Genomic DNA, 10583 nt, shown 5'->3' on the forward strand with positions numbered 1-10583 from the left:
ATACCCCTTTCAAGTAATACAACTTTCACAACTCTAGGATTGAACTTATCCTTCTGAGTAAGGTTAGTGGAAAACACAAGCAACCAATGACACTTAAATGCAGAAGAAGGAAAGTGGTGGTACAACATCTGAAAAGGTGATTTTCTATTCAATATAGTTGAAGGAATCCTATTGAGAACATATACAATAGACTCAATATACAAACCCCAAAACTTATTTGGTAAGACACTCTTGTTAGAATATATGCGTCCACTTATCAGTCAATGGACCAGGTCCCTTGACACACAAACAAGTATTAATAGAAAGTAAATGCAGTTTAACAACACATCAATTTTATGTGTAAACCTCCTTGATTAAGGGAGTAAAACCACGACCTGTCTTACAGGATTCTCACAACTATTTCACTAATTTTTGCAAGCAAAAGTAAAACTAGTTACACAAATGTGAGAAAAAGTTTTTAATCTCACGTTCAAGCAATGACTCTATTGCTTGATAAGCCTAAGTAGAAGTTATTCTACCCACTAAGTTATCCCTTCTAGACAACTTAGAATTTTGACACCATCACACTGATTCCTTTATAGATTTAGGAATAGTTTAAAATGTAAGACCAAAAGAATATATTCTCAAAATACTACACGATATGCTCCTGAGTTTTCAGTTGTTGTTGAAAAATTCTTCACGTTAATTTTCTATAACATTTGCAAGTGTTCTTGAGAATACTTTTCAAGTTGCAAAAACTAAGGAATGATGTTTAGGAAAGTGACATTGTATAGACAAGTCAGCTTTCTTAAAATCTTGCCATTGGTTGGAAAGGTCTGACTTTTCTAATGCCGTTGGGAAATGTGCACCCACTTTCTGTACCATCTTCAGCTGGAAGTCAACAGACTATTCATGTTGGCAACCTGGTACCTTTACAAGGTCCCTGAGTTTGTGACATCATCAAAACTCATGTTGAGAACCTGATACCTTTACAAGGTCCCTGAGTTTGTCATATCATCAAAACTACAAATAACAACTCTGAAACTTAATGGCCCTGGCTGTTTCTAAGATATGTATGTGTCTTCTCTCCACCACATCATTTTTTTGTGGTGTGTATGGACAAGAAATATCATGTACAATACCGTAATCTTGAAACAATTTTGTGCATGTGTGGCTAAAGCATTCTCCACCATTATCAGATCTCACCTTTGAACTTTTTCACCAAACTGTGTTTTTATTTCAACAAAGAAGTTTTTTAACAACATCAATACATTAGACTTAAGTCTCATTAAAAAAACCAAGTCCATATTGTATGATCATTAACAATGGTTAGAATTCCATCATATGTTTCCCATTTCTATGGTCCCCATACATCAACATGTAGTAACTGAAAGCTAGTAGTAGACCTACTCAAACTATGTGGAAAATGCATTCTACTTTACCTTGCAAGGGGACATATCTCACAATAATTCAAAGCAAAAGAGCTATTATTACTAAGATCTTGAAACATAGGTATCTTTTAAGAACTTCCATAGGAACATGACATAGTCTTTGATGCCAAATACTAGCATCTGCCTCATAGTATACTGCATAACATTTGTTAAAGTTTGCCCCCTAATTCCAGCATGCGAGAACATAGTGTAGAGCCCTTCCTCTTCTTTACAAATCTCCCTCACCATCCCAAATGAGTCATGTATAACACAACAATGTGGATAAAATGTTGCACAACAATTCAAGTCCTTTGTCATTTGAGAAAATGACATAATATTAATCTTGAAATATGCACAAACAGAACATGTTGGAATAACACCTCCACCTAGATGATAAATTCATATATGTGGAACTCTGGCTGATTCCCCTAGCCTGCATTTTCTATCAGTCCTTTATCCAGTAAGTGTGTATGATATCCTATCATGTGATTAGAGTCCCCCTGTATCTATTATCCATTTAACAGAGGTTGGCTGAGAAGAAGAAAAATTACCTGTCATGTGAGCACTGCCACTTAGATTGCCCTGCCCAGTAGCATGTGAATCTCTACTGCATGAAGCACTTGTAGTTTACATGTGTGATGTTATCATCCCTAGCTATGGTTGCATATATATAGACTGTGATTAATCAGGCCTAGTGTACATCTGCATAGGAACACTGCCATAAATGGAACCAGTCACTGCATTAGGTCTCCTTTTCCCTGTAAAATTAGATGGATATCCTATTAATCTATAACAATCTCCTTTCACATGACCAGTAAGATAACAGTGATACACTTCTTCAACTTATTACAACAAGCCTTTGTGTGACCTCATAGATGACAGAAATCACAAAAAGAATTTCCAGTGAAACTCCTCTTCTATTTAGAGTGATCATCACCAGATCTAGAATTATACATAGTCGTAGGATTAGAAGCCTCTATTCTATTGGATCCTGCAACTACCTTTGAGATTCATCTTGATTCACCATTGAATAGACTTGATTAACAGAAGTTACGTATCGCATCATTAAAATCTAACTTCTAGCTTGATTATAAGTATCATTTAAGCCCATTAAAAACTATAATACCCTCTGATGTTGCAAATGTTCAATAAACTCTCTAGATTTAGGGAAATCACATGAAGGGGAAGCATAATTGAGTCATAATCATGTCATAGATCCTAGAGTCTAGAGTAATACACAGAAACTGAAGATGTACCTTTAACAAAAGTGAAAATCTCTTTGTGTAGTTGGAATGTTCTAAAACTGTGGATTTTATCGAATCTCTCTCGTAAGTCTTCCCCGATCAGATTACTGTTTGAACAAAACAAAACACCACTGAGGAGATCCTTGCTTACATTACTCATGAGACAAGATACCACAATGGCATTGCATCGATCCCACAATTTGGCCAAATCACATGAAAATGGAGCTCTCTTTACTAAACCACCAATGAAATTGTTGAATGCCTTGAATTGGGCCCTTAATTATCTGTCAATTATGTATTTTGGGCCCAAGCCTGTTAGGGCGTAGCTTAGCACTATATATAGACGCTATGGCAAATCCTATTCTGTAATTCTGTTTTTGCCTCTCCATAATAAAGCTGCCTCCCCTCTTCCCGTGGACGTAGCCAATTTATTGGTGAACCACGTAAATCTGTTGTTTTGATTTTCGCATTTATATTTTCTCGTATTATCTCGAATTCCGCATAACAGAAGGCCAAGTTGTTTCTTCCTAGCAAACCAAGCTTTACAGCTCTGCTCCACAGCGTATAATTGTCCGAGCCAGTCAACATGATTCCAATTGAAAAAGAGCCAGGAGCATCTGATGGATACAAAAAAAAAGAGGATGATCATAATCGACGGTAGTAGCAACAGCCACGGAAGCATTGTCCCCCATTGATACTGATTCTTGCATGAAAAAGAGCTAGAAATCTAAAGAAAATAACAGAGTGAAAGAAAAACGCAGTGAAGAACAAATAAAGTTCAGGTGAAGATTCCCACGATTTGCTCTTGTTGAAGCTCTGATACCATGTGAAGTTGAATGAAGTAATATCCTAACTATGAAGATACGCAGGGAGAATTTAGAAAAGAATAGAAGAATGAAGATATTTTCATTGATTGATTAACTGAACACAATGAGTTGTCCTTTTATACACACAGCTAACAGCACATGCTTTGCACACATTCCTAACTAACTTTCTAATAAACTAATTCTGACTAACTAGCTTAATTTGTAATTACGATTAACTAACTTCTAACAAACTAGTTAATGAGTAGGTTAAGTCACATTGATGTATTTTCCAATCTCCTTTACATGATGAACGTTGGGAAATGTTTATTTTGGCTTTTGATGATGAACTTGTTGGGCTGAAAATGGTAGGTTGGGTCCGTGGGTGTTTGTTGATTGTTAGAATTGGGCTCTACTCGTGAATGGCCTGTTTATGGTCTCAAAAAGAATTGGCTAATTTTGCAATTTAGGGAAACGCCCAATTAAATTGCAAACTTAGCTGAATTGAGTCAATTAACTTACTTAGTGAAAAGAGTGAAAAAAATTTCAACGTTGATCAAAATTGTTGTTATGATACCAAAATTTATGGAGGAGCTTTTACCCTCCTCAACTATTTAATAGTATATTTTAAAGGTATATATGTGTCCACCTGGACATATTACTATTTATAGTTATGCAATATTTTTTATGTCCACGTGGGACTTTTAAGTAGTGCATGGGTAAAAAGTCATTTCCAACGTTTGGTATCGTAGCAACAAATTTCTATTGAAGTTCGGATATATTTTGGATCTTCTTCCCATTTAGTTATAAACCAATTTATTCAAAACTATAATCATTACTTTAAACTAAACTAACTTAATAAGATATTCAATTAAGAAAGAAAATCTTTTGGGATGACTTTCGAATATTCGTAAAATATACTAATTATATACAAAATTATATTAAAATACTAATGTACTTAATACTTATTAAACTTATTTTATCATAATTTAGTACTTTTAAATTATGACCATTTTAATATGACTTATTAATTTGCAATTTTTATTTTACACAATTTCATTACTATTTTTTGTGAATATTTTGGTGTCATCACTCATCTCATATTTTTTTGTTATTTTCTTAAGAAACACCTTAGATGATTGTATTTTAGTTGACTAAATAAATATTTGGAGTACAAATTAATTATATGTTTATATGAATACTTTATCGGGAAAATTCAAAAACACGAAAAAATCTGAGGTTTATTAGTTTGGTTTGATTAAAAAATTTAAAACTCGACACAAATGACTTGGTTTAATATTTGAAAAACCCGAGATTGAAAACCCCCCAAAAAATCCAAGTTATACTAGTTTAGTTTGGTTTATAAGTTAAACAATTTGACACTAATAGTTTGATTTGATATTTAAAAAACTCGAACGAACTCGATCATATACACCCCTGCTTTGATCAAACTTATAATGATCTTGATTGGCCTATATGACCATTACCTTGAGTAATCCATGGACTATAGCACACAAAATCGATAAAATCTTGGTTTACCTGTTTTGGGGCTCATTTGAACTTGAAAATATCGTTTTTGCCCTTCGAGACCAATTGTATCCATTACTAAGGTCTTAATGGATGTCCATGAAAAAATTCGGTCAAAACAAGTTGAAAGTCTGAATCACCAAGAATTCATGGACTTTAATCACGAAAGCTGATAAAATCTGAGTTTACCTACTTTGTGACTATTTTGAACTTGAAAATATGTCTGTTTGCCCCTCGGACTGGACCTTTACTAAGATCTTAACAGATGTTCATGAATAATTTACGCCAAAAACAAGTCAGAGTTTTGGATCACCAAAAATTCATGAATTATAGCACACAAAAATCAGCAAAATCTAGGTTTAACTACTTTGGGGATCGTTTGAACTAGAAAATGCGCCTATTCGCCCATAGTAACTAAGTTTCTCCATTACTAAGGTATTAAGGGTCATACATGAAAATTTTCAATAAAAAATAAGTCGGAATTCTTGATCACCAAAAATTCATGTACTATAGCACACGAAAATAGATAAAATCTTGGTTTACATGATTTGGGGATATATTGAACTTGAAAATGTGCTCGTTTGCCGCTCTGGACCAACTAGATCTATTACTAAGTTCTTAACAGACGTCCATGAAAAATTTCAACAAAAACAAAAGTTGGAATTCCGAATCACCAAAATTCATGGACTATAACACATGAAAATTGGCAAAATATGGGTTTACCTGCTTTGGGATATTTTGAAAATAAAATTCATCTTTTTGCCCCTCGAGATCTACTGGCTCCATTATTAAGATATTAACAGGTGTACATGAAAAATATCGGCCAAAGCAAGCTGGAATTTCGAATCACCAAAAATTCACGGACTATAGTTTATCTGCTTTGGGACTATTTTAAACTTGAAAATGCGTCTATTTGCCCCTCGGGACCAATTGACACCATTACTAAGGTATTAACATACGACCTTGAAAATTTTTGACAAAATACAATACAAAATTCTGGATCACAAAAAAACACATGGACTATAGCACACGAAAATCAACAAAATCTAGGTTTACGTGCTTTGGGGCTATTATGAACTTCAAAATGCGCATGTTTGCCCCTCAGGACCCACTGGCTCCATTAATAAGGTCTTAACTGTCGTGCATTGAAACTTTTTACAAAAAACAATTCGGAATTCTCGATCACAAAAAATCTATGAACTGTAGCACACGAAAATCGATAAAATATGAGTTTACATGCTTTGGGGCTATTTTGAACTAGAACATGTGTTCATTTTCCCTTCGGAACCAACTGGGTGGTATAGCAAAGAATTCAATTACGAAATCAAATTGTGTCCTAATTCATCGTAGATATATGGTAACAAGGGTGAATAAATTTCAAATATCAAATTAAGATTTGCTTATCAACCAATTTCGACACATTAAATTAAAAAGGGTGTTTAACAAGCAAACGGAGTAACAATCTAAGAGTTTGCGGAAGTGTGTATCGATTTCAAAATTTATCTTGATATTTTTATTGAAATTCTTAGTTTTTCTACCCTGCTTTCTTGAGCTCTGTTGCGTAGACTCTGCTCTGTTCACTTGACATAAATTTTGGAATATAAATAATGATGATTTGAATGGGACAAATCCATCAACTTGCAGGGTCGTATATAATACACAGATTTAATTTGCTGAAGTGTAAAGAAGGAGTTGATAACGTGAAGTCCGTCGAGTATTTAGACTAAGGTTTTAAAAGGTAAAGTTCAAATTTTGTTTTAATGCTTCACGTTTGCTTCCAAGTGAAGGTCTTAAAAAATCTCGAGAAAATTACAAGAGGCAAGTTTTATGGGTAGTAAACAATTAGGAATGTTAGCTATGTCCATAAAATATGTTCTAATTTTCTTTTAGGTCGGGACTTGAGTCGGGATCAGATTCAGATGTCGAGATTATATTGTTAGGATCGAAGTACCCAACACATGTTACAATTCGATGCAGCAATATCGTAAATCATTTGAACTGTCCAATAGAAGCATATTTGATACACTATCATGTTGGATGTTAAATAAACTTTTTAGCTTTTACAATGAAATTAAATTTAGTAGTCCTAATTGAATGAAGTGTAATTAGTAGAAGCTCAAAGGTTGTCATAATGCTCATTAATATAATAATAATGTGTCTGTTCAAGTATTCCAGCAAGCAATTTAACATGACTATTATTTATAGCGCCAAAATGTTGAGAAAACAGAGCAACTCTATTTTGAGCAACTGATCAAATATAATGTCTTACATTCCGCCACACAACAGGCAACAAAGGGATCTCCGTTGTTGAATCCAACTCCGGCACCAAATTTTCTAACTCCTAATAACTTCAGAAAGAGCCTTAATCTGAAGTCGTTTGGGGAGCAGAAAAATTTAAGAGGAAAGACCATTGTTTACAGAAAATCTGCTGTTTTGAAATGGTTCTCCGTTGGCTTAGCTTATTATTCTCGAATTTCGTCTCTTGTCAGCCTCTAACCGTTTTCTGCATACTGCTTCGATCAAAATTCAGACAAAGAAGCTCTATTGTTGGTTCTAATGGAAGGTATCGGTAGTTTTAGATATGTATCTGTAATTTGATCAACTTCTAATTGTCTGCATATTCGATTTGTGCACGACCCTATATTGAATTTAATTGAATTGTGAGCGACAGACAGTGATGTTAATAGTTGAATATACAGATTAGATTCATAAATTCACATTAGATTTATGCTTCTAATCATGTTAATTATTTAAGTTTTCCTTCAATATTTATGCTTTTCTAGGTTGCAGTAAAGGAATAAGGAACGGGTTTATCGATACACCATGGCTTTTGGTTGCTGCAAGTGTGAAAGAGGATTTATTTTTATCATTTCAACAGATAAAGCTTGAGATGGAGGAAGCTGATATGCCACAAGTAAAGCTGTCTGTAGTTGCTCGTTTCGAGCAAATTATCTTTTATAGGTAAGTCTTCTTCTAATCACTAGGAATTTATAACAGCAATGTGTCATTTTGAATTCAATATTTGTTTGTACCCTTTGAATCAAACTGCATGCGTGCAGGAATTCCTCAATTTGTGAAGAATCCCTGGAAACTACTCCATTGAGTGAAGTAACTGTGGGAAAAATGAAACGGATTTTTGATGCAAATTCTCCTACTTATGAATTACATAGAACACCGAGTTGTTGAGAAACTTGGGCTAGAATATGTGAAAGGGAAAGAATTGTACTACATACTGTTAGGATCGAAAATAAGCAGGTGTAAATGCGGAAGCTAGCAAAGCAAACCTCAAAAGACCACGATTAAGAAGACAACGAGAAATATACCAAAAGACACAAACATTTAACGTGGTCCGGTCAATCGACCTACGTCCATAAAGGAGATGAATAATCCACTATAAATATGAGCGAACAAAATAAAGAGGGAAACAACCTCTACCAATTCACTCAGAATACATGAGAGGTTCACACAAGGGATAACGTATCAAGCTTGTGACTCACAATTTCTCTCTCTAACAAAAAACTTTCAAAGTCTTTAAGACTACATTATGAATGGTGATTAAGTTAGAAGGAACATGCCTCTATTTATAGAGTCCTAAACCTTTTCCTATCAGAAAAAGGATTAGTCAATCCAAAATCTTTTCCTAAAAAGAAAACCTATTTATGGTAAGAAATCAGGGCAAATAAAACCCAACACATACAGATCTGATTTTCAAGTTTAATGTCTTCCTCCTACTGTGTTGTTTCCATTATCTCTCTATATATATCTTTTTGTTTTTGTAGCTTTCTGATATGTTGCAACCTAATTCAACTGTTTTTGCAAATGTACTGTCGCCAAAGATTATAATAAGATTGAGCTCTATAAGGTTAGTTACTACTTCATTATAAGTAGGTTGTAAAATATCTAATTAACAACTTATTTATATGGCTGAAAAAGCAACAGCAATTATCACCATCATTCCTCAACAAAACGACTTCCTTTGACATGAATTCCTTTTTATTAAGATTGAGTTGAACAAATTACGTCACGTGGTAGCAGATATGAGCTGTCTTGGAAAGAGTTCAGATCTGAGGTTGGTACTATATACCAAGAAAATAAACATGATTTTATCTGTAAGTTATATTCAATGAACTTTTCTATGTTTCCCTCTAAAATGAATTTATTTTATTTAAACCGAAGAAAACCACTAATGCTTTCTTTGTAGCCAAGGATATTTCTCATTCGATTGCTGTGACTTAGAAGTGTAATTTTTTGCATTTTCACAGGATGAGGAGATAAATGAAATTAAATATGTTATTGGTTCTTCCATTTTTGATTCAGAAGTTCAGGGCGGCTTGAGATGGCCCAATGACAAGGATTCTTCAGGTGGTCGATATGTTGTTTTTGTTATCGGTCACACAACTGCAAAATCATATAGAAGTTCATCAATTAGATTAAAGCTTCAGCATGCAGATCCATTTGATTTCAGATATTCTTCAACTAGTGCGTTACACAGGAGATTTTCCTGAAAATGCCTGGAATTATATCAGAGTTACGAGTATGTTTTCTTTCCGTACTTGCAACAAAATTTCTTTTTGAGTTATAATTTTATATGTCACTGCATGATATACATGATGGATGGTATGATTTTACTCCAAACCATATTGTAGTGTCCTTAGCATCATAAGCTTAGACTATTATATTGTATATATCCTGTACCAAACTTGTTGAGACGGCACTGTCCTTTGATCTGTTCTTCATTGTTGAAATAATTGATTTGATTTTCATTCTCATACAAAAAATGCATGCAGAAGCAAACAATGGACGAAGATCTGATGTTTGAAATGATGGAAAACAACTTGAAGTTAATATGGGATCTTTGTTTGTTGGATGGATCTTCAAGCTGACCATGTTTTTTGCCCCTTCAGTCTTCATTTTTATCATTTTTCTTTCAGTTTTGTTGGTAACATTGGATGACTTACTTGGAGCTGTTAAAGAAGAATAAAGCTTCTTACTTGGAGCTTATTATTAAAAACCTTTTTCTACTTTTATTCACTTTTATTTGTCAACTTTGTCTAGCCCTACAAAATAATGATCAACATATATAAATGACGCTATAAATCATGAAAATGCCAACATTATAATACCTTTTTATCTAATTTTTAAATATATTAAATTATTAAAGTTTAAATATTTCAATGATCAAAGTAACATTTAGATTAATCTAGATAGCACAAAGTGTGCTTGTAGTCTTGTAGACTCTTCTATTGTATACTACTTTGAAATGTCCAATATTCCTTGTTTCTCTAACTAATGATTTATCTTTTAACTAACACAGCTATCAAAAAAATATGATATGATGGATTTATCATTTTATTTGAAAAAATGCATAATTATTCGTAAGATCTATTTTTTAAAAGACACTTCAATTTTTTGGAGGTCCTAGTAACCCCATTAAATAATTTTAAACTGTTGTAAATATCTCATTTTTTAGTACTCTCAATTGCAAAAAAAAAAAGTGTTTCCATCACATGAATTTCTCGATGACGTAGCCGCATCGTTGTCAATTCTCAAGAGTAGTCTTCATCACGTCACTATTATAATACCATCCAAGACAAGCAACA

At 33.5% G+C, this 10583-nt stretch overlaps 1 long non-coding RNA gene across 1 annotated transcript; it reads left to right on the forward strand.

The window, feature by feature from the left end:
• Positions 1-8812: 8812 nt before the first annotated feature.
• LOC109120103 (uncharacterized) lies at positions 8813-10118 on the forward strand. Its single transcript, XR_002027554.3, has 3 exons — positions 8813-9052; positions 9246-9517; positions 9771-10118. It is a non-coding gene; the product is annotated as an uncharacterized lncRNA (long non-coding RNA).
• The last annotated feature ends 465 nt before the right edge of the window (positions 10119-10583 follow it).

The sequence above is a fragment of the Solanum lycopersicum genome, chromosome 4 (genome assembly GCF_036512215.1).
Source record: "Solanum lycopersicum chromosome 4, SLM_r2.1".
Taxonomy (NCBI): Eukaryota; Viridiplantae; Streptophyta; class Magnoliopsida; order Solanales; family Solanaceae; genus Solanum; species Solanum lycopersicum.